A 25096-nucleotide genomic window follows, 5' to 3' on the forward strand; every position below is an offset into this window, starting at 1 on the left:
AGAAGGAGGAAAAGATAGTACAGAGCGCTGAAAGAGAATTTTACTTGAATAACACCATCTGCCGGGCTAGTTGGTTGCCATCTTTATGAATCAGCACCGCGAACAGAAAACAGGAAGGAGGAGAAGATAGTACGGAGCGCTGAACATGAACCAGAAATTTACTTGAATAACACCATCTGCCGGGCTAGTTGGTTGCGATCCATATGGATCAGCAGTGCGAACACAAAGCAAGAAGGAGGAAAAGATAGTACAGAGCGCTGAAAGAGAAATGAACTTGAATAACACCATCTGCCGGGCTAGTTGGTTGCCATCTATATGAATCAGCAGCGCGAACAGAAAACAGGAAGGAGGAGAAGATAGTACAGAGCGCTGAGCATGAACCAGAAATTTACTTGAATAACACCATCCGCCGTTCTAGTTGGTTGCGGTCTATATGAATCAGCAGTACGAAGACAAAGCAAGAAGGTTGAAAAGATAGTACAGAGCGCTGAAAGAGAAATGAACTTGAATAACACCATCTGCCGGGCTAGTTGGTTGCCATCTATATGAATCAGCAGCGCGAACAGAAAACAGGAAGGAGGAGAAGATAGTACGGAGCGCTGAACATGAACCAGAAATTTACTTGAATAACACCATCTGCCGGGCTAGTTGGTTGCGGTCTATATGAATCAGCAGTACGAACGCAAAGCAAGAAGAGGAAAAGATAGTACAGAGCGCTGAAAGAGAAATGAACTTGAATAACACCATCTGCCGGGCTAGTTGGTTGCCATCTATATGAATGAGCAGCGCGAACAGAAAACAGGAAGGAGGAGAAGATAGTACGGAGCGCTGAACATGAACCAGAAATTTAATTGAATAACACCATCTGCCGGGCTAGTTGGTTGCGATCCATATGGATCAGCAGTGCGAACCCAAAGCAAGAAGGAGGAAAAGATAGTACAGAGCGCTGAAAGAGAAATGAACTTGAATAACACCATCTGCCGGGCTAGTTGGTTGCCATCTATATGAATCAGCAGCGCGAACAGAAAACAGGAAGGAGGAGAAGATAGTACAGAGCGCTGAGCATGAACCAGAAATTTACTTGAATAACACCATCCGCCGTTCTAGTGGGTTGCGGTCTATATGAATCAGCAGTACGAACACAAAGCAAGAAGGAGGAAAAGATAGTACAGAGCGCTGAAAGAGAAATGAACTTGAATAACACCATCTGCCGTTCTAGTTGGTTGCCATCTATATGAATCAGGAGCGCGAACAGAAAACAGGAAGGAGGAGAAGATAGTACAGAGCGCTGAGCATGAACCAGAAATTTACTTGAATAGCACCATCCGCCGTTCTAGTTGGTTGCGATCCATATGGATCAGCAGTGCGAACACAAAGCAAGAAGGATGAAAAGATAGTACAGAGCGCTGAAAGAGAAATGAACTTGAATAACACCATCTGCCGGGCTAGTTGGTTGCCATCTATATGAATCAGGAGCGCGAACAGAAAACAGGAAGGAGGAGAAGATAGTACAGAGCGCTGAGCATGAACCAGAAATTTACTTGAATAACACCATCCGCCGTTCTAGTTGGTTGCGGTCTATATGAATCAGCAGTGCGAACACAAAGCAAGAAGGAGGAAAATATAGTACTGAGCACTGAAAGACAAATGAACTTGAATAACACCATCTGCCGGGCTAGTTGGTTGCCATCTATATGTATCAGCAGCGCGAACAGAAAACAGGAAGGAGGAGAAGATAGTACAGAGCGCGGAACATGAACAAGAAATTTACTTGAATAACACCATCCGCCGTTCTAGTTGGTTGCGATCCATATGAATCAGCAGTGCGAACACAAAGAAAGAAGGAGGAAAAGATAGTACAGAGCGCTCAAAGAGAAATGATTTTGAATAACACCATCTGCCGGGCTAGTTGTTTGCCATCTATATGAATCAGCAGCGCGAACAGAAAACAGGAAGGAGGAGAAAATAGTACAGAGCGCTGAACATGAACCAGAAATTTACTTGAATAACACCATCTGCCGTTATAGTTGGTTGCGATCCATATGAATCAGCAGTGCGAACACAAAGCAAGAAGGAGGAAAAGATTGTACTGAGCACTGAAAGACAAATGAACTTGAATAACACCATCTGCCGGGCTAGTTGGTTGCCATCCATATGTATCAGCAGCGCGAACAGAAAACAGGAAGGAGGAGAAGATAGTACAGAGCGCGGAACATGAACAAGAAATTTACTTGAATAACACCATCCGCCGTTCTAGTTGGTTGCGATCAATATGAATCAGCAGTGCGAACACAAAGAAAGAAGGAGGAAAAGATAGTACTGAGCACTGAAAGACAAATGAACTTGAATAACACCATCTGCCGGGCTAGTTGGTTGCCATCCATATGTATCAGCAGCGCGAACAGAAAACAGGAAGGAGGAGAAGATAGTACAGAGCGCGGAACATGAACAAGAAATTTACTTGAATAACACCATCCGCCGTTCTAGTTGGTTGCGATCCATATGAATCAGCAGTGCGAACACAAAGAAAGAAGGAGGAAAAGATAGTACAGAGCGCTCAAAGAGAAATGATTTTGAATAACACCATCTGCCGGGCTAGTTGCTTGCCATCTATAAGAATCAGCAGCGCGAACAGAAAACAGGAAGGAGGAGAAGATAGTACGGAGCGCTGAACATGAACCAGAAATTTACTTGAATAACACCATCTGCCGGGCTAGTTGGTTGCGATCCATATGGATCAGCAGTGCGAACACAAAGCAAGAAGGAGGAAAAGATAGTACAGAGCGCTGAAAGAGAAATGAACTTGAATAACACCATCTGCCGGGCTAGTTGGTTGCCATCTATATGAATCAGCAGCGCGAACAGAAAAGAGGAAGGAGGAGAAGATAGTACAGAGCGCTGAGCATGAACCAGAAATTTACTTGAATAACACCATCCGCCGTTCTAGTTGGTTGCGGTCTATATGAATCAGCAGTACGAAGACAAAGCAAGAAGGATGAAAAGATAGTACAGAGCGCTGAAAGAGAAATGAACTTGAATAACACCATCTGCCGGGCTAGTTGTTTGCCATCTATATGAATCAGCAGCGCGAACAGAAAACAGGAAGGAGGAGAAGATAGTACGGAGCGCTGAACATGAACCAGAAATTTACTTGAATAACACCATCTGCCGGGCTATTTGGTTGCGATCCATATGGATCAGCAGTGCGAACACAAAGCAAGAAGGAGGAAAAGATAGTACAGAGCGCTGAAAGAGAAATGAACTTGAATAACACCATCTGCCGGGCTAGTTGGTTGCCATCTATATGAATCAGCAGCGCGAACAGAAAACAGGAAGGAGGAGAAGATAGTACAGAGCGCTGAGCATGAACCAGAAATTTACTTGAATAACACCATCCGCCGTTCTAGTTGGTTGCGGTCTATATGAATCAGCAGTACGAAGACAAAGCAAGAAGGATGAAAAGATAGTACAGAGCGCTGAAAGAGAAATGAACTTGAATAACACCATCTGCCGGGCTAGTTGGTTGCCATCTATATGAATCAGCAGCGCGAACAGAAAACAGGAAGGAGGAGAAGATAGTACGGAGCGCTGAACATGAGCCAGAAATTTACTTGAATAACACCATCTGCCGGGCTAGTTGGTTGCGATCCATATGGATCAGCAGTGCGAACACAAAGCAAGAAGGAGGAAAAGATAGTACAGAGCGCTGAAAGAGAAATGAACTTGAATAACACCATCTGCCGGGCTAGTTGGTTGCCATCTATATGAATCAGCAGCGCGAACAGAAAACAGGAAGGAGTAGAAGATAGTACAGAGCGCTGAGCATGAACCAGAAATTTACTTGAATAACACCATCCGCCGTTCTAGTTGGTTGCGGTCTATATGAATCAGCAGTACGAAGACAAAGCAAGAAGGATGAAAAGATAGCACAGAGCGCTGAAAGAGAAATGAACTTGAATAACACCATCTGCCGGGCTAGTTGGTTGCCATCTATATGAATCAGCAGCGCGAACAGAAAACAGGAAGGAGGAGAAGATAGTACGGAGCGCTGAACATGAACCAGAAATTTACTTGAATAACACCATCTGCCGGGCTAGTTGGTTGCGGTCTATATGAATCAGCAGTGCGAACACAAAGCAAGAAGGAGGAAAATATAGTACTGAGCACTGAAAGACAAATGAACTTGAATAACACCATCTGCCGGGCTAGTTGGTTGCCATCCATATGTATCAGCAGCGCGAATAGAAAACAGGAAGGAGGAGAAGATAGTACGGAGCGCTGAACATGAACCAGAAATTTACTTGAATAACACCATCTGCCGGGCTAGTTGGTTGCGATCCATATGGATCAGCAGTGCGAACACAAAGCAAGAAGGATGAAAAGATAGTACAGAGCGCTGAAAGACAAATGAACTTGAATAACATCATCTGCCGGGCTAGTTGGTTGCCATCTATATGAATCAGCAGCGCGAACAGAAAACAGGAAGGAGGAGAAGATAGTACAGAGCGCTGAGCATGAACCAGAAATTTACTTGAATAACACCATCCCCCGTTCTAGTTGGTTGCGATCCATATGAATCAGCAGTGCGAACACAAAGAAAGAAGGAGGAAAAGATAGTACAGAGCGCTCAAAGAGAAATGATTTTGAATAACACCATCTGCCGGGCCAGTTGTTTGCCATCTATATGAATCAGCAGCGCGAACAGAAAACAGGAAGGAGGAGAAAATAGTACAGAGCGCTGAACATGAACCAGAAATTTACTTGAATAACACCATCTGCCGTTATAGTTGGTTGCGATCCATATGAATCAGCAGTGCGAACACAAAGCAAGAAGGAGGAAAAGATAGTATTGAGCACTGAAAGACAAATGAACTTGAATAACACCATCTGCCGGGCTAGTTGGTTGCCATCCATATGTATCAGCAGCGCGAACAGAAAACTGGAAGGAGGAGAAGATAGTACAGAGCGCGGAACATGAACAAGAAATTTACTTGAATAACACCATCCGCCGTTCTAGTTGGTGGCGATCCATATGAATCAGCAGTGCGAACACAAAGAAAGAAGGAGGAAAAGATAGTAAAGAGCGCTCAAAGAGAAATGATTTTGAATAACACCATCTGCCGGGCTAGTTGTTTGCCATCTATATGAATCAGCAGTGCGAACAGAAAACAGGAAGGAGGAGAAGATAGTACAGAGCGCTGAGCATGAACCAGAAATTTACTTGAATAACACCATCCGCCGTTCTAGTTGGTTGCGGTCTATATGAATCAGCAGTACGAACACAAAGCAAGAAGGAGGAAAAGATAGTACAGAGCGCTGAAAGAGAAATGAACTTGAATAACACCATCTGCCGGGCTAGTTGGATGCCATCTATATGAATCAGCAGCGCGAACAGAAAACAGGAAGGAGGAGAAGATAGTACAGAGCGCGGAACATGAACAAGAAATTTACTTGAATAACACCATCCGCCGTTCTAGTTGGTTGCGATCCATATGAATCAGCAGTGCGAACACAAAGCAAGAAGGACTAAAAGATAGTACAGAGCGCTGAAAGAGAAATGAACTTGAATAACACCATCTGCCGGGCTAGTTGGTTGCCATCTATATGAATCAGCAGCGCGAACAGAAAACAGGAAGGAGGAGAAGATAGTACGGAGCGCTGAACATGAACCAGAAATTTACTTGAATAACACCATCTGCCGGGCTAGTTGGTTGCGATCCATATGGATCAGCAGTGCGAACACAAAGCAAGAAGGATGAAAAGATAGTACAGAGCGCTGAAAGAGAAATGAACTTGAATAACACCATCTGCCGGGCTAGTTGGTTGCCATCTATATGAATCAGCAGCGCGAACAGAAAACAAGAAGGAGGAGAAGATAGTACAGAGCGCTGAGCATGAACCAGAAATTTACTTCAATAACACCATCCGCCGTTCTAGTTGGTTGAGGTCTATATGAATCAGCAGTACGAACACAAAGCAAGAAGGAGGAAAAGATAGTACAGAGCGCTGAAAGAGAAATGAACGTGAATAACACCATCTGCCGGGCTAGTTGGTTGCCATCTATATGAATCAGCAGCGCGAACAGAAAACAGGAAGGAGGAGAAGATAGTACAGAGCGCTGAGCATGAACCAGAAATTTACTTGAATAACACAATCCGCCGTTCTAGTTGGTTGCGGTCTATATGAATCAGCAGTACGAACACAAAGCAAGGAGGAGGAAAAGATAGTACATAGCGCTGAAAGAGAAATGAACTTAAATAACACCATCTGCCGGGCTAGTTGGTTGCCATCTATATGAATCAGCAGCGCGAACAGAAAACAGGAAGGAGGAGAAGATAGTACGGAGCGCTGAACATGAACCAGAAATTTACTTGAATAACACCATCTGCCGGGCTAGTTGGTTGCGATCCATATGGATCAGCAGTGCGAACACAAAGCAAGAAGGAGGAAAAGATAGTACAGAGCGCTGAAAGAGAAATGAACTTGAATAACACCATCTGCCGGGCTAGTTGGTTGCCATCTATATGAATCAGCACCGCGAACAGAAAACAGGAAGGAGGAGAAGATAGTACAGAGCGCTGAGCATGAACCAGAAATTTACTTGAATAACACCATCCGCCGTTCTAGTTGGTTGCGGTCTATATGAATCAGCAGTACGAACACAAAGCAAGAAGGATGAAAAGATAGTACAGAGCGCTGAAAGAGAAATGAACTTGAATAACACCATCTGCCGGGCTAGTTGGTTGCCATCTATATGAATCAGCAGCGCGAACAGAAAACAGGAAGGAGTAGAAGATAGTACAGAGCGCTGAGCATGAACCAGAAATTTACTTGAATAACACCATCCGCCGTTCTAGTTGGTTGCGGTCTATATGAATCAGCAGTACGAACGCAAAGCAAGAAGAGGAAAAGATAGTACAGAGCGCTGAAAGAGAAATGAACTTGAATAACACCATCTGCCGGGCTAGTTGGTTGCCATCTATATGAATCAGCAGCGCGAACAGAAAACAGGAAGGAGTAGAAGATAGTACAGAGCGCTGAGCATGAACCAGAAATTTACTTGAATAACACCATCCGCCGTTCTAGTTGGTTGCGGTCTATATGAATCAGCAGTACGAAGACAAAGCAAGAAGGATGAAAAGATAGCACAGAGCGCTGAAAGAGAAATGAACTTGAATAACACCATCTGCCGGGCTAGTTGGTTGCCATCTATATGAATCAGCAGCGCGAACAGAAAACAGGAAGGAGGAGAAGATAGTACGGAGCGCTGAACATGAACCAGAAATTTACTTGAATAACACCATCTGCCGGGCTAGTTGGTTGCGGTCTATATGAATCAGCAGTGCGAACACAAAGCAAGAAGGAGGAAAATATAGTACTGAGCACTGAAAGACAAATGAACTTGAATAACACCATCTGCCGGGCTAGTTGGTTGCCATCCATATGTATCAGCAGCGCGAATAGAAAACAGGAAGGAGGAGAAGATAGTACGGAGCGCTGAACATGAACCAGAAATTTACTTGAATAACACCATCTGCCGGGCTAGTTGGTTGCGATCCATATGGATCAGCAGTGCGAACACAAAGCAAGAAGGATGAAAAGATAGTACAGAGCGCTGAAAGACAAATGAACTTGAATAACATCATCTGCCGGGCTAGTTGGTTGCCATCTATATGAATCAGCAGCGCGAACAGAAAACAGGAAGGAGGAGAAGATAGTACAGAGCGCTGAGCATGAACCAGAAATTTACTTGAATAACACCATCCCCCGTTCTAGTTGGTTGCGATCCATATGAATCAGCAGTGCGAACACAAAGAAAGAAGGAGGAAAAGATAGTACAGAGCGCTCAAAGAGAAATGATTTTGAATAACACCATCTGCCGGGCCAGTTGTTTGCCATCTATATGAATCAGCAGCGCGAACAGAAAACAGGAAGGAGGAGAAAATAGTACAGAGCGCTGAACATGAACCAGAAATTTACTTGAATAACACCATCTGCCGTTATAGTTGGTTGCGATCCATATGAATCAGCAGTGCGAACACAAAGCAAGAAGGAGGAAAAGATAGTATTGAGCACTGAAAGACAAATGAACTTGAATAACACCATCTGCCGGGCTAGTTGGTTGCCATCCATATGTATCAGCAGCGCGAACAGAAAACTGGAAGGAGGAGAAGATAGTACAGAGCGCGGAACATGAACAAGAAATTTACTTGAATAACACCATCCGCCGTTCTAGTTGGTGGCGATCCATATGAATCAGCAGTGCGAACACAAAGAAAGAAGGAGGAAAAGATAGTAAAGAGCGCTCAAAGAGAAATGATTTTGAATAACACCATCTGCCGGGCTAGTTGTTTGCCATCTATATGAATCAGCAGTGCGAACAGAAAACAGGAAGGAGGAGAAGATAGTACAGAGCGCTGAGCATGAACCAGAAATTTACTTGAATAACACCATCCGCCGTTCTAGTTGGTTGCGGTCTATATGAATCAGCAGTACGAACACAAAGCAAGAAGGAGGAAAAGATAGTACAGAGCGCTGAAAGAGAAATGAACTTGAATAACACCATCTGCCGGGCTAGTTGGATGCCATCTATATGAATCAGCAGCGCGAACAGAAAACAGGAAGGAGGAGAAGATAGTACAGAGCGCGGAACATGAACAAGAAATTTACTTGAATAACACCATCCGCCGTTCTAGTTGGTTGCGATCCATATGAATCAGCAGTGCGAACACAAAGCAAGAAGGACTAAAAGATAGTACAGAGCGCTGAAAGAGAAATGAACTTGAATAACACCATCTGCCGGGCTAGTTGGTTGCCATCTATATGAATCAGCAGCGCGAACAGAAAACAGGAAGGAGGAGAAGATAGTACGGAGCGCTGAACATGAACCAGAAATTTACTTGAATAACACCATCTGCCGGGCTAGTTGGTTGCGATCCATATGGATCAGCAGTGCGAACACAAAGCAAGAAGGATGAAAAGATAGTACAGAGCGCTGAAAGAGAAATGAACTTGAATAACACCATCTGCCGGGCTAGTTGGTTGCCATCTATATGAATCAGCAGCGCGAACAGAAAACAAGAAGGAGGAGAAGATAGTACAGAGCGCTGAGCATGAACCAGAAATTTACTTCAATAACACCATCCGCCGTTCTAGTTGGTTGAGGTCTATATGAATCAGCAGTACGAACACAAAGCAAGAAGGAGGAAAAGATAGTACAGAGCGCTGAAAGAGAAATGAACGTGAATAACACCATCTGCCGGGCTAGTTGGTTGCCATCTATATGAATCAGCAGCGCGAACAGAAAACAGGAAGGAGGAGAAGATAGTACAGAGCGCTGAGCATGAACCAGAAATTTACTTGAATAACACAATCCGCCGTTCTAGTTGGTTGCGGTCTATATGAATCAGCAGTACGAACACAAAGCAAGGAGGAGGAAAAGATAGTACATAGCGCTGAAAGAGAAATGAACTTAAATAACACCATCTGCCGGGCTAGTTGGTTGCCATCTATATGAATCAGCAGCGCGAACAGAAAACAGGAAGGAGGAGAAGATAGTACGGAGCGCTGAACATGAACCAGAAATTTACTTGAATAACACCATCTGCCGGGCTAGTTGGTTGCGATCCATATGGATCAGCAGTGCGAACACAAAGCAAGAAGGAGGAAAAGATAGTACAGAGCGCTGAAAGAGAAATGAACTTGAATAACACCATCTGCCGGGCTAGTTGGTTGCCATCTATATGAATCAGCACCGCGAACAGAAAACAGGAAGGAGGAGAAGATAGTACAGAGCGCTGAGCATGAACCAGAAATTTACTTGAATAACACCATCCGCCGTTCTAGTTGGTTGCGGTCTATATGAATCAGCAGTACGAACACAAAGCAAGAAGGATGAAAAGATAGTACAGAGCGCTGAAAGAGAAATGAACTTGAATAACACCATCTGCCGGGCTAGTTGGTTGCCATCTATATGAATCAGCAGCGCGAACAGAAAACAGGAAGGAGTAGAAGATAGTACAGAGCGCTGAGCATGAACCAGAAATTTACTTGAATAACACCATCCGCTGTTCTAGTTGGTTGCGGTCTATATGAATCAGCAGTACGAACGCAAAGCAAGAAGAGGAAAAGATAGTACAGAGCGCTGAAAGAGAAATGAACTTGAATAACACCATCTGCCGGGCTAGTTGGTTGCCATCTATATGAATGAGCAGCGCGAACAGAAAACAGGAAGGAGGAGAAGATAGTACGGAGCGCTGAACATGAACCAGAAATTTAATTGAATAACACCATCTGCCGGGCTAGTTGGTTGCGATCCATATGGATCAGCAGTGCGAACCCAAAGCAAGAAGGAGGAAAAGATAGTACAGAGCGCTGAAAGAGAAATGAACTTGAATAACACCATCTGCCGGGCTAGTTGGTTGCCATCTATATGAATCAGCAGCGCGAACAGAAAACAGGAAGGAGGAGAAGATAGTACGGAGCGCTGAACATGAACCAGAAATTTACTTGAATAACACCATCTGCCGGGCTAGTTGGTTGCGATCCATATGGATCAGCAGTGCGAACACAATGCAAGAAGGATGAAAAGATAGTACAGAGCGCTGAAAGAGAAATGAACTTGAATAACACCATCTGCCGGGCTAGTTGGTTGCCATCTATATGAATCAGCAGCGCGAACAGAAAACAGGAAGGAGGAGAAGATAGTACAGAGCGCTGAGCATGAACCAGAAATTTACTTGAATAACACCATCCGCCGTTCTAGTTGGTTGCGGTCTATATGGATCAGCAGTGCGAACACAAAGCAAGAAGGATGAAAAGATAGTAGAGAGCGCTGAAAGAGAAATGAACTTGAATAACACCATCTGCCGGGCTAGTTGGTTGCCATCTATATGAATCAGGAGCGCGAACAGAAAACAGGAAGGAGGAGAAGATAGTACAGAGCGCTGAGCATGAACCAGAAATTTACTTGAATAACACCATCCGCCGTTCTAGTTGGTTGCGGTCTATATGAATCAGCAGTGCGAACACAAAGCAAGAAGGAGGAAAATATAGTACTGAGCACTGAAAGACAAATGAACTTGAATAACACCATCTGCCGGGCTAGTTGGTTGCCATCCATATGTATCAGCAGCGCGAACAGAAAACAGGAAGGAGGAGAAGATAGTACAGAGCGCGGAACATGAACAAGAAATTTACTTGAATAACACCATCCGCCGTTCTAGTTGGTTGCGATCCATATGAATCAGCAGTGCGAACACAAAGAAAGAAGGAGGAAAAGACAGTACAGAGCGCTCAAAGAGAAATGATTTTGAATAACACCATCTGCCGGGCCAGTTGTTTGCCATCTATATGAATCAGCAGCGCGAACAGAAAACAGGAAGGAGGAGAAAATAGTACAGAGCGCTGAACATGAACCAGAAATTTACTTGAATAACACCATCTGCCGTTATAGTTGGTTGCGATCCATATGAATCAGCAGTGCGAACACAAAGCAAGAAGGAGGAAAAGATAGTACTGAGCACTGAAAGACAAATGAACTTGAATAACACCATCTGCCGGGCTAGTTGGTTGCCATCCATATGTATCAGCAGCGCGAACAGAAAACTGGAAGGAGGAGAAGATAGTACAGAGCGCGGAACATGAACAAGAAATTTACTTGAATAACACCATCCGCCGTTCTAGTTGGTGGCGATCCATATGAATCAGCAGTGCGAACACAAAGAAAGAAGGAGGAAAAGATAGTAAAGAGCGCTCAAAGAGAAATGATTTTGAATAACACCATCTGCCGGGCTAGTTGTTTGCCATCTATATGAATCAGCAGTGCGAACAGAAAACAGGAAGGAGGAGAAGATAGTACAGAGCGCGGAACATGAACAAGAAATTTACTTGAATAACACCATCCGCCGTTCTAGTTGGTTGCGATCCATATGAATCAACAGTGCGAACACAAAGCAAGAAGGACTAAAAGATAGTACAGAGCGCTGAAAGAGAAATGAACTTGAATAACACCATCTGCCGGGCTAGTTGGTTGCCATCTATATGAATCAGCAGCGCGAACAGAAAACAGGAAGGAGGAGAAGATAGTACGGAGCGCTGAACATGAACCAGAAATTTACTTGAATAACACCATCTGCCGGGCTAGTTGGTTGCGATCCATATGGATCAGCAGTGCGAACACAAAGCAAGAAGGATGAAAAGATAGTACAGAGCGCTGAAAGAGAAATGAACTTGAATAACACCATCTGCCGGGCTAGTTGGTTGCCATCTATATGAATCAGCAGCGCGAACAGAAAACAAGAAGGAGAAGATAGTACAGAGCGCTGAGCATGAACCAGAAATTTACTTCAATAACACCATCCGCCGTTCTAGTTGGTTGAGGTCTATATGAATCAGCAGTACGAACACAAAGCAAGAAGGAGGAAAAGATAGTACAGAGCGCTGAAAGAGAAATGAACGTGAATAACACCATCTGCCGGGCTAGTTGGTTGCCATCTATATGAATCAGCAGCGCGAACAGAAAACAGGAAGGAGGAGAAGATAGTACAGAGCGCTGAGCATGAACCAGAAATTTACTTGAATAACACCATCCGCCGTTCTAGTTGGTTGCGGTCTATATGAATCAGCAGTACGAACACAAAGCAAGGAGGAGGAAAAGATAGTACAGAGCGCTGAAAGAGAAATGAACTTAAATAACACCATCTGCCGGGCTAGTTGGTTGCCATCTATATGAATCAGCAGCGCGAACAGAAAACAGGAAGGAGGAGAAGATAGTACGGAGCGCTGAACATGAACCAGAAATTTACTTGAATAACACCATCTGCCGGGCTAGTTGGTTGCGATCCATATGGATCAGCAGTGCGAACACAAAGCAAGAAGGAGGAAAAGATAGTACAGAGCGCTGAAAGAGAAATGAACTTGAATAACACCATCTGCCGGGCTAGTTGGTTGCCATCTATATGAATCAGCACCGCGAACAGAAAACAGGAAGGAGGAGAAGATAGTACAGAGCGCTGAGCATGAACCAGAAATTTACTTGAATAACACCATCCGCCGTTCTAGTTGGTTGCGGTCTATATGAATCAGCAGTACGAACACAAAGCAAGAAGGATGAAAAGATAGTACAGAGCGCTGAAAGAGAAATGAACTTGAATAACACCATCTGCCGGGCTAGTTGGTTGCCATCTATATGAATCAGCAGCGCGAACAGAAAACAGGAAGGAGTAGAAGATAGTACAGAGCGCTGAGCATGAACCAGAAATTTACTTGAATAACACCATCCGCCGTTCTAGTTGGTTGCGGTCTATATCAATCAGCAGTACGAACGCAAAGCAAGAAGAGGAAAAGATAGTACAGAGCGCTGAAAGAGAAATGAACTTGAATAACACCATCTGCCGGGCTAGTTGGTTGCCATCTATATGAATGAGCAGCGCGAACAGAAAACAGGAAGGAGGAGAAGATAGTACGGAGCGCTGAACATGAACCAGAAATTTAATTGAATAACACCATCTGCCGGGCTAGTTGGTTGCGATCCATATGGATCAGCAGTGCGAACCCAAAGCAAGAAGGAGGAAAAGATAGTACAGAGCGCTGAAAGAGAAATGAACTTGAATAACACCATCTGCCGGGCTAGTTGGTTGCCATCTATATGAATCAGCAGCGCGAACAGAAAACAGGAAGGAGGAGAAGATAGTACGGAGCGCTGAACATGAACCAGAAATTTACTTGAATAACACCATCTGCCGGGCTAGTTGGTTGCGATCCATATGGATCAGCAGTGCGAACACAATGCAAGAAGGATGAAAAGATAGTACAGAGTGCTGAAAGAGAAATGAACTTGAATAACACCATCTGCCGGGCTAGTTGGTTGCCATCTATATGAATCAGCAGCGCGAACAGAAAACAGGAAGGAGAAGATAGTACAGAGCGCTGAGCATGAACCAGAAATTTACTTGAATAACACCATCCGCCGTTCTAGTTGGTTGCGGTCTATATGGATCAGCAGTGCGAACACAAAGCAAGAAGGATGAAAAGATAGTACAGAGCGCTGAAAGAGAAATGAACTTGAATAACACCATCTGCCGGGCTAGTTGGTTGCCATCTATATGAATCAGGAGCGCGAACAGAAAACAGGAAGGAGGAGAAGATAGTACAGAGCGCTGAGCATGAACCAGAAATTTACTTGAATAACACCATCCGCCGTTCTAGTTGGTTGCGGTCTATATGAATCAGCAGTGCGAACACAAAGCAAGAAGGAGGAAAATATAGTACTGAGCACTGAAAGACAAATGAACTTGAATAACACCATCTGCCGGGCTAGTTGGTTGCCATCCATATGTATCAGCAGCGCGAACAGAAAACAGGAAGGAGGAGAAGATAGTACAGAGCGCGGAACATGAACAAGAAATTTACTTGAATAACACCATCCGCCGTTCTAGTTGGTTGCGATCCATATGAATCAGCAGTGCGAACACAAAGAAAGAAGGAGGAAAAGATAGTACAGAGCGCTCAAAGAGAAATGATTTTGAATAACACCATCTGCCGGGCTAGTTGTTTGCCATCTATATGAATCAGCAGCGCGAACAGAAAACAGGAAGGAGGAGAAAATAGTACAGAGCGCTGAACATGAACCAGAAATTTACTTGAATAACACCATCCGCCGTTCTAGTTGGTTGCGGTCTATATGAATCAGCTGTACGAACACAAAGCAAGAAGGAGGAAAAGATAGTACAGAGCGTTGAAAGAGAAATGAACTTGAATAACACCATCTGCCGGGCTAGTTGGTTGCCATCTATATGAATCAGCAGCGCGAACAGAAAACAGGAAGGAGGAGAAGATAGTACGGAGCGCTGAACATGAACCAGAAATTTACTTGAATAACACCATCTGCCGGGCTAGTTGGCTGCGATCCATATGGATCAGCAGTGCGAACACAAAGCAAGAAGGATGAAAAGATAGTACAGAGCGCTGAAAGAGAAATGAACTTGAATAACACCATCTGCCGGGCTAGTTGTTTGCCATCTATATGAATCAGCAGCGCGAACAGAAAACAGGAAGGAGAAGATAGTACAGAGCGCTGAGCATGAACCAGAAATTTACTTGAATAACACCATCCGCCGTTCTAGTTGGTTGCGGTCTATATGAATCAGCAGTACGAACACAAAGCAAGAAGGAGGAAAAGATAGTACAGAGCGCTGAAAGAGAAATGAACTTGAATCACACCATCTGCCGGGCTAGTTGTTTGCCATCTATATGAATCAGCAGCGCGAACAGAAAACAGGAAGGAGGAGAAGATAGTACGGAGCGCTGAACATGAACCAGAAATTTACTTGAATAAGACCATCTGCCGGGCTAGTTGGTTGCGATCCATATGGATCAGCAGTGCGAACACAAAGCAAGAAGGAGGAAAAGATAGTACAGAGCGCTGAAAGAGAAATGAACTTGAATAACACCATCTGCCGGGCTAGTTGGTTGCCATCTATATGAATCAGCACCGCGAACAGAAAACAGGAAGGAGGAGAAGATAGTACGGAGCGCTGAACATGAACCAGAAATTTACTTGAATAACACCATCTGCCGGGCTAGTTGGTTGCGATCCATATGGATCAGCAGTGCGAACACAAAGCAAGAAGGAGGAAAAGATAGTACAGAGCGCTGAAAGAGAAATGAACTTGAATAACACCATCTGCCGGGCTAGTTGGTTGCCATCTATATGAATCAGCAGCGCGAACAGAAAACAGGAAGGAGGAGAAGATAGTACAGAGTGCTGAGCATGAACCAGAAATTTACTTGAATAACACCATCCGCCGTTCTAGTTGGTTGCGGTCTATATGAATCAGCAGTACGAAGACAAAGCAAGAAGGATGAAAAGATAGTACAGAGCGCTGAAAGAGAAATGAACTTGAATAACACCATCTGCCGGGCTAGTTGGTTGCCATCTATATGAATCAGCAGCGCGAACAGAAAACAGGAAGGAGGAGAAGATAGTACGGAGCGCTGAACATGAACCAGAAATTTACTTGAATAACACCATCTGCCGGGCTAGTTGGTTGCGATCCATATGGATCAGCAGTGCGAACACAAAGCAAGAAGGAGGAAAAGATAGTACAGAGCGCTGAAAGAGAAATGAACTTGAATAACACCATCTGCCGGGCTAGTTGGTTGCCATCTATATGAATCAGCAGCGCGAACAGAAAACAGGAAGGAGTAGAAGATAGTACAGAGCGCTGAGCATGAACGAGAAATTTACTTGAATAACACCATCCGCCGTTCTAGTTGGTTGCGGTCTATATGAATCAGCAGTACGAAGACAAAGCAAGAAGGTTGAAAAGATAGTACAGAGCGCTGAAAGAGAAATGAACTTGAATAACACCATCTGCCGGGCTAGTTGGTTGCCATCTATATGAATCAGCAGCGCGAACAGAAAACAGGAAGGAGGAGAAGATAGTACGGAGCGCTGAACATGAACCAGAAATTTACTTGAATAACACCATCTGCCGGGCTAGTTGGTTGCGGTCTATATGAATCAGCAGTGCGAACACAAAGCAAGAAGGAGGAAAATATAGTACTGAGCACTGAAAGACAAATGAACTTGAATAACACCATCTGCCGGGCTAGTTGGTTGCCATCCATATGTATCAGCAGCGCGAACAGAAAACAGGAAGGAGGAGAAGATAGTACAGAGCGCTGAGCATGAACCAGAAATTTACTTGAATAACACCATCCGCCGTTCTAGTTGGTTGCGGTCTATATGAATCAGCAGTACGAACACAAAGCAAGGAGGAGGAAAAGATAGTACAGAGCGCTGAAAGAGAAATGAACTTAAATAACACCATCTGCCGGGCTAGTTGGTTGCCATCTATATGAATCAGCAGCGCGAACAGAAAACAGGAAGGAGGAGAAGATAGTACGGAGCGCTGAACATGAACCAGAAATTTACTTGAATAACACCATCTGCCGGGCTAGTTGGTTGCGATACATATGGATCAGCAGTGCGAACACAAAGCAAGAAGGAGGAAAAGATAGTACAGAGCGCTGAAAGAGAATTTTACTTGAATAACACCATCTGCCGGGCTAGTTGGTTGCCATCTATATGAATCAGCACCGCGAACAGAAAACAGGAAGGAGGAGAAGATAGTACGGAGCGCTGAACATGAACCAGAAATTTACTTGAATAACACCATCTGCCGGGCTAGTTGGTTGCGATCCATATGGATCAGCAGTGCGAACACAAAGCAAGAAGGAGGAAAAGATAGTACAGAGCGCTGAAAGAGAAATGAACTTGAATAACACCATCTTCCGGGCTAGTTGGTTGCCATCTATATGAATCAGCAGCGCGAACAGAAAACAGGAAGGAGGAGAAGATAGTACAGAGCGCTGAGCATGAACCAGAAATTTACTTGAATAACACCATCCGCCGTTCTAGTTGGTTGCGGTCTATATGAATCAGCAGTACGGACACAAAGCAAGAAGGATGAAAAGATAGTACAGAGCGCTGAAAGAGAAATGAACTTGAATAACACCATCTGCCGGGCTAGTTGGTTGCCATCTATATGAATCAGCAGCGCGAACAGAAAACAGGAAGGAGTAGAAGATAGTACAGAGCGCTGAGCATGAACCAGAAATTTACTTGAATAACACCATCCGCCGTTCTAGTTGGTTGCGGTCTATATGAATCAGCAGTACGAACGCAAAGCAAGAAGAGGAAAAGATAGTACAGAGCGCTGAAAGAGAAATGAACTTGAATAACACCATCTGCCGGGCTAGTTGGTTGCCATCTATATGAATGAGCAGCGCGAACAGAAAACAGGAAGGAGGAGAAGATAGTACGGAGCGCTGAACATGAACCAGAAATTTAATTGAATAACACCATCTGCCGGGCTAGTTGGTTGCGATCCATATGGATCAGCAGTGCGAACCCAAAGCAAGAAGGAGGAAAAGATAGTACAGAGCGCTGAAAGAGAAATGAACTTGAATAACACCATCTGCCGGGCTAGTTGGTTGCCATCTATATGAGTCAGCAGCGCGAACAGAAAACAGGAAGGAGGAGAAGATAGTACAGAGCGCTGAGCATGAACCAGAAATTTACTTGAATAACACCATCCGCCGTTCTAGTTGGTTGCGGTCTATATGAATCAGCAGTACGAACACAAAGCAAGAAGGAGGAAAAGATAGTACAGAGCGCTGAAAGAGAAATGAACTTGAATAACACCATCTGCCGTTCTAGTTGGTTGCCATCTATATGAATCAGGAGCGCGAACAGAAAACAGGAAGGAGGAGAAGATAGTACAGAGCGCTGAGCATGAACCAGAAATTTACTTGAATAGCACCATCCGCCGTTCTAGTTGGTTGCGATCCATATGGATCAGCAGTGCGAACACAAAGCAAGAAGGATGAAAAGATAGTACAGAGCGCTGAAAGAGAAATGAACTTGAATAACACCATCTGCCGGGCTAGTTGGTTGCCATCTATATGAATCAGGAGCGCGAACAGAAAACAGGAAGGAGGAGAAGATAGTACAGAGCGCTGAGCATGAACCAGAAATTTACTTGAATAACACCATCCGCCGTTCTAGTTGGTTGCGGTCTATATGAATCAGCAGTGCGAACACAAAGCAAGAAGGAGGAAAATATAGTACTGAGCACTGAAAGACAAATGAACTTGAATAACACCATCTGCCGGGCTAGTTGGTTGCCATCTATATGTATCAGCAGCGCGAACAGAAAACAGGAAGGAGGAGAAGATAGTACAGAGCGCGGAACATGAACAAGAAATTTACTTGAATAACACCATCCGCCGTTCTAGTTGGTTGCGATCCATATGAATCAGCAGTGCGAACACAAAGAAAGAAGGAGGAAAAGATAGTACAGAGCGCTCAAAGAGAAATGATTTTGAATAACACCATCTGCCGGGCTAGTTGTTTGCCATCTATATGAATCAGCAGCGCGAACAGAAAACAGGAAGGAGGAGAAAATAGTACAGAGCGCTGAACATGAACCAGAAATTTACTTGAATAACACCATCTGCCGTTATAGTTGGTTGCGATCCATATGAATCAGCAGTGCGAACACAAAGCAAGAAGGAGGAAAAGATTGTACTGAGCACTGAAAGACAAATGAACTTGAATAACACCATCTGCCAGGCTAGTTGGTTGCCATCCATATGTATCAGCAGCGCGAACAGAAAACAGGAAGGAGGAGAAGATAGTACAGAGCGCGGAACATGAACAAGAAATTTACTTGAATAACACCATCCGCCGTTCTAGTTGGTTGCGATCCATATGAATCAGGAGTGCGAACACAAAGAAAGAAGGAGGAAAAGATAGTACTGAGCACTGAAAGACAAATGAACTTGAATAACACCATCTGCCGGGCTAGTTGGTTGCCATCCATATGTATCAGCAGCGCGAACAGAAAACAGGAAGGAGGAGAAGATAGTACAGAGCGCGGAACATGAACAAGAAATTTACTTGAATAACACCATCCGCCGTTCTAGTTGGTTGCGATCCATATGAATCAGCAGTGCGAACACAAAGAAAGAAGGAGGAAAAGATAGTACAGAGCGCTCAAAGAGAAATGATTTTGAATAACACCATCTGCCGGGCTAGTTGTTTGCCATCTATAAGAATCAGCAGCGCGAACAGAAAACAGGAAGGAGGAGAAGATAGTACGGAGCGCTGAACATGAACCAGAAATTTACTTGAATAACACCATCTGCCGGGCTAGTTGGTTGCGATCCATATGGATGAGCAGTGCGAACACAAAGCAAGAAGGAGGAAAAGATAGTACAGAGCGCTGAAAGAGAAATGAACTTGAATAACACCATCTGCCGGCCTAGTTGGTTGCCATCTATATGAATCAGCAGCGCGAACAGAAAAGAGGAAGGAGGAGAAGATAGTACAGAGCGCTGAGCATGAACCAGAAATTTACTTGAATAACACCATCCGCCGTTCTAGTTGGTTGCGGTCTATATGAATCAGCAGTACGAAGACAAAGCAAGAAGGATGAAAAGATAGTACAGAGCGCTGAAAGAGAAATGAACTTGAATAACACCATCTGCCGGGCTAGTTGGTTGCCATCTATATGAATCAGCAGCGCGAACAGAAAACAGGAAGGAGGAGAAGATAGTACGGAGCGCTGAACATGAACCAGAAATTTACTTGAATAACACCATCTGCCGGGCTAGTTGGTTGCGATCCATATGGATCAGCAGTGCGAACACAAAGCAAGAAGGATGAAAAGATAGTACAGAGCGCTGAAAGAGAAATGAACTTGAATAACACCATCTGCCGGGCTAGTTGTTTGCCATCTATATGAATCAGCAGCGCGAACAGAAAACAGGAAGGAGAAGATAGTACAGAGCGCTGAGCATGAACCAGAAATTTACTTGAATAACACCATCCGCCGTTCTAGTTGGTTGCGGTCTATATGAATCAGCAGTACGAACACAAAGCAAGAAGGAGGAAAAGATAGTACAGAGCGCTGAAAGAGAAATGAACTTGAATCACACCATCTGCCGGGCTAGTTGTTTGCCATCTATATGAATCAGCAGCGCGAACAGAAAACAGGAAGGAGGAGAAGATAGTACGGAGCGCTGAACATGAACCAGAAATTTACTTGAATAACACCATCTGCCGGGCTATTTGGTTGCGATCCATATGGATCAGCAGTGCGAACACAAAGCAAGAAGGAGGAAAAGATAGTACAGAGCGCTGAAAGAGAAATGAACTTGAATAACACCATCTGCCGGGCTAGTTGGTTGCCATCTATATGAATCAGCAGCGCGAACAGAAAACAGGAAGGAGAAAGTACAGAGCGCTGAGCATGAACCAGAAATTTACTTGAATAACACCATCCGCCGTTCTAGTTGGTTGCGGTCTATATGAATCAGCAGTACGAACACAAAGCAAGGAGGAGGAAAAGATAGTACAGAGCGCTGAAAGAGAAATGAACTTGAATAACACCATCTGCCGGGCTAGTTGGTTGCCATCTATATGAATCAGCAGCGCGAACAGAAAACAGGAAGGAGGAGAAGATAGTACGGAGCGCTGAACATGAACCAGAAATTTACTTGAATAAGACCATCTGCCGGGCTAGTTGGTTGCGATCCATATGGATCAGCAGTGCGAACACAAAGCAAGAAGGAGGAAAAGATAGTACAGAGCGCTGAAAGAGAAATGAACTTGAATAACACCATCTGCCGGGCTAGTTGGTTGCCATCTATATGAATCAGCACCGCGAACAGAAAACAGGAAGGAGGAGAAGATAGTACGGAGCGCTGAACATGAACCAGAAATTTACTTGAATAACACCATCTGCCGGGCTAGTTGGTTGCGATCCATTTGGATCAGCAGTACGAAGACAAAGCAAGAAGGATGAAAAGATAGTACAGAGCGCTGAAAGAGAAATGAACTTGAATAACACCATCTGCCGGGCTAGTTGGTTGCCATCTATATGAATCAGCAGCGCGAACAGAAAACAGGAAGGAGGAGAAGATAGTACGGAGCGCTGAACATGAACCAGAAATTTACTTGAATAACACCATCTGCCGGGCTAGTTGGTTGCGATCCATATGGATCAGCAGTGCGAACACAAAGTAAGAAGGAGGAAAAGATAGTACAGAGCGCTGAAAGAGAAATGAACTTGAATAACACCATCTGCCGGGCTAGTTGGTTGCCATCTATATGAATCAGCAGCGCGAACAGAGAACAGGAAGGAGTAGAAGATAGTACAGAGCGCTGAGCATGAACCAGAAATTTACTTGAATAACACCATCCGCCGTTCTAGTTGGTTGCGGTCTATATGAATCAGCAGTACGAAGACAAAGCAAGAAGGATGAAAAGATAGTACAGAGCGCTGAAAGAGAAATGAACTTGAATAACACCATCTGCCGGGCTAGTTGGTTGCCATCTATATGAATCAGCAGCGCGAACAGAAAACAGGAAGGAGGAGAAGATAGTACGGAGCGCTGAACATGAACCAGAAATTTACTTGAATAACACCATCTGCCGGGCTAGTTGGTTGCGGTCTATATGAATCAGCAGTGCGAACACAAAGCAAGAAGGAGGAAAATATAGTACTGAGCACTGAAAGACAAATGAACTTGAATAACACCATCTGCCGGGCTAGTTGGTTGCCATCCATATGTATCAGCAGCGCGAATAGAAAACAGGAAGGAGGAGAAGATAGTACGGAGCGCTGAACATGAACCAGAAATTTACTTGAATAACACCATCTGCCGGGCTAGTTGGTTGCGATCCATATGGATCAGCAGTGCGAACACAAAGCAAGAAGGATGAAAAGATAGTACAGAGCGCTGAAAGACAAATGAACTTGAATAACATCATCTGCCGGGCTAGTTGGTTGCCATCTATATGAATCAGCAGCGCGAACAGAAAACAGGAAGGAGGAGAAGATAGTACAGAGCGCTGAGCATGAACCAGAAATTTACTTGAATAACACCATCCCCCGTTCTAGTTGGTTGCGATCCATATGAATCAGCAGTGCGAACACAAAGAAAGAAGGAGGAAAAGATAGTACAGAGCGCTCAAAGAGAAATGATTTTGAATAACACCATCTGCCGGGCCAGTTGTTTGCCATCTATATGAATCAGCAGCGCGAACAGAAAACAGGAAGGAGGAGAAAATAGTACAGAGCGCTGAACATGAACCAGAAATTTACTTGAATAACACCATCTGCCGTTATAGTTGGTTGCGATCCATATGAATCAGCAGTGCGAACACAAAGCAAGAAGGATGAAAAGATAGTACAGAGCGCTGAAAGAGAAATGAACTTGAATAACACCATCTGCCGGGCTAGTTGGTTGCCATCTATATGAATCAGCAGCGCGAACAGAAAACAGGAAGGAGTAGAAGATAGTACAGAGCGCTGAGCATGAACCAGAAATTTACTTGAATAACACCATCCGCCGTTCTAGTTGGTTGCGGTCTATATGAATCAGCAGTACGAACGCAAAGCAAGAAGAGGAAAAGATAGTACAGAGCGCTGAAAGAGAAATGAACTTGAATAACACCATCTGCCGGGCTAGTTGGTTGCCATCTATATGAATGAGCAGCGCGAACAGAAAACAGGAAGGAGGAGAAGATAGTACGGAGCGCTGAACATGAACCAGAAATTTACTTGAATAACACCATCTGCCGGGCTATTTGGTTGCGATCCATATGGATCAGCAGTGCGAACACAAAGCAAGAAGGAGGAAAAGATAGTACAGAGCGCTGAAAGAGAAATGAACTTGAATAACACCATCTGCCGGGCTAGTTGGTTGCCATCTATATGAATCAGCAGCGCGAACAGAAAACAGGAAGGAGAAAGTACAGAGCGCTGAGCATGATCCAGAAATTTACTTGAATAACACCATCCGCCGTTCTAGTTGGTTGCGGTCTATATGAATCAGCAGTACGAACACAAAGCAAGGAGGAGGAAAAGATAGTACAGAGCGCTGAAAGAGAAATGAACTTGAATAACACCATCTGCCGGGCTAGTTGGTTGCCATCTATATGAATCAGCAGCGCGAACAGAAAACAGGAAGGAGGAGAAGATAGTACGGAGCGCTGAACATGAACCAGAAATTTACTTGAATAAGACCATCTGCCGGGCTAGTTGGTTGCGATCCATATGGATCAGCAGTGCGAACACAAAGCAAGAAGGAGGAAAAGATAGTACAGAGCGCTGAAAGAGAAAAGAACTTGAATAACACCATCTGCCGGGCTAGTTGGTTGCCATCTATATGAATCAGCACCGCGAACAGAAAACAGGAAGGAGGAGAAGATAGTACGGAGCGCTGAACATGAACCAGAAATTTACTTGAATAACACCATCTGCCGGGCTAGTTGGTTGCGATCCATTTGGATCAGCAGTACGAAGACAAAGCAAGAAGGATGAAAAGATAGTACAGAGCGCTGAAAGAGAAATGAACTTGAATAACACCATCTGCCGGGCTAGTTGGTTGCCATCTATATGAATCAGCAGCGCGAACAGAAAACAGGAAGGAGGAGAAGATAGTACGGAGCGCTGAACATGAACCAGAAATTTACTTGAATAACACCATCTGCCGGGCTAGTTGGTTGCGATCCATATGGATCAGCAGTGCGAACACAAAGCAAGAAGGAGGAAAAGATAGTACAGAGCGCTGAAAGAGAAATGAACTTGAATAACACCATCTGCCGGGCTAGTTGGTTGCCATCTATATGAATCAGCAGCGCGAACAGAAAACAGGAAGGAGTAGAAGATAGTACAGAGCGCTGAGCATGAACCAGAAATTTACTTGAATAACACCATCCGCCGTTCTAGTTGGTTGCGGTCTATATGAATCAGCAGTACGAAGACAAAGCAAGAAGGATGAAAAGATAGTACAGAGCGCTGAAAGAGAAATGAACTTGAATAGCACCATCTGCCGGGCTAGTTGGTTGCCATCTATATGAATCAGCAGCGCGAACAGAAAACAGGAAGGAGGAGAAGATAGTACGGAGCGCTGAACATGAACCAGAAATTTACTTGAATAACACCATCTGCCGGGCTAGTTGGTTGCGGTCTATATGAATCAGCAGTGCGAACACAAAGCAAGAAGGAGGAAAATATAGTACTGAGCACTGAAAGACAAATGAACTTGAATAACACCATCTGCCGGGCTAGTTGGTTGCCATCCATATGTATCAGCAGCGCGAATAGAAAACAGGAAGGAGGAGAAGATAGTACGGAGCGCTGAACATGAACCAGAAATTTACTTGAATAACACCATCTGCCGGGCTAGTTGGTTGCGATCCATATGGATCAGCAGTGCGAACACAAAGCAAGAAGGATGAAAAGATAGTACAGAGCGCTGAAAGACAAATGAACTTGAATAACATCATCTGCCGGGCTAGTTGGTTGCCATCTATATGAATCAGCAGCGCGAACAGAAAACAGGAAGGAGGAGAAGATAGTACAGAGCGCTGAGCATGAACCAGAAATTTACTTGAATAACACCATCCCCCGTTCTAGTTGGTTGCAATCCATATGAATCAGCAGTGCGAACACAAAGAAAGAAGGAGGAAAAGATAGTACAGAGCGCTCAAAGAGAAATTATTTTGAATAACACC

This window comes from Amblyomma mixtum, chromosome 8 (assembly GCF_055824585.1).
Source record: "Amblyomma mixtum isolate Tamu chromosome 8, ASM5582458v1, whole genome shotgun sequence".
NCBI lineage: Eukaryota > Metazoa > Arthropoda > Arachnida > Ixodida > Ixodidae > Amblyomma > Amblyomma mixtum.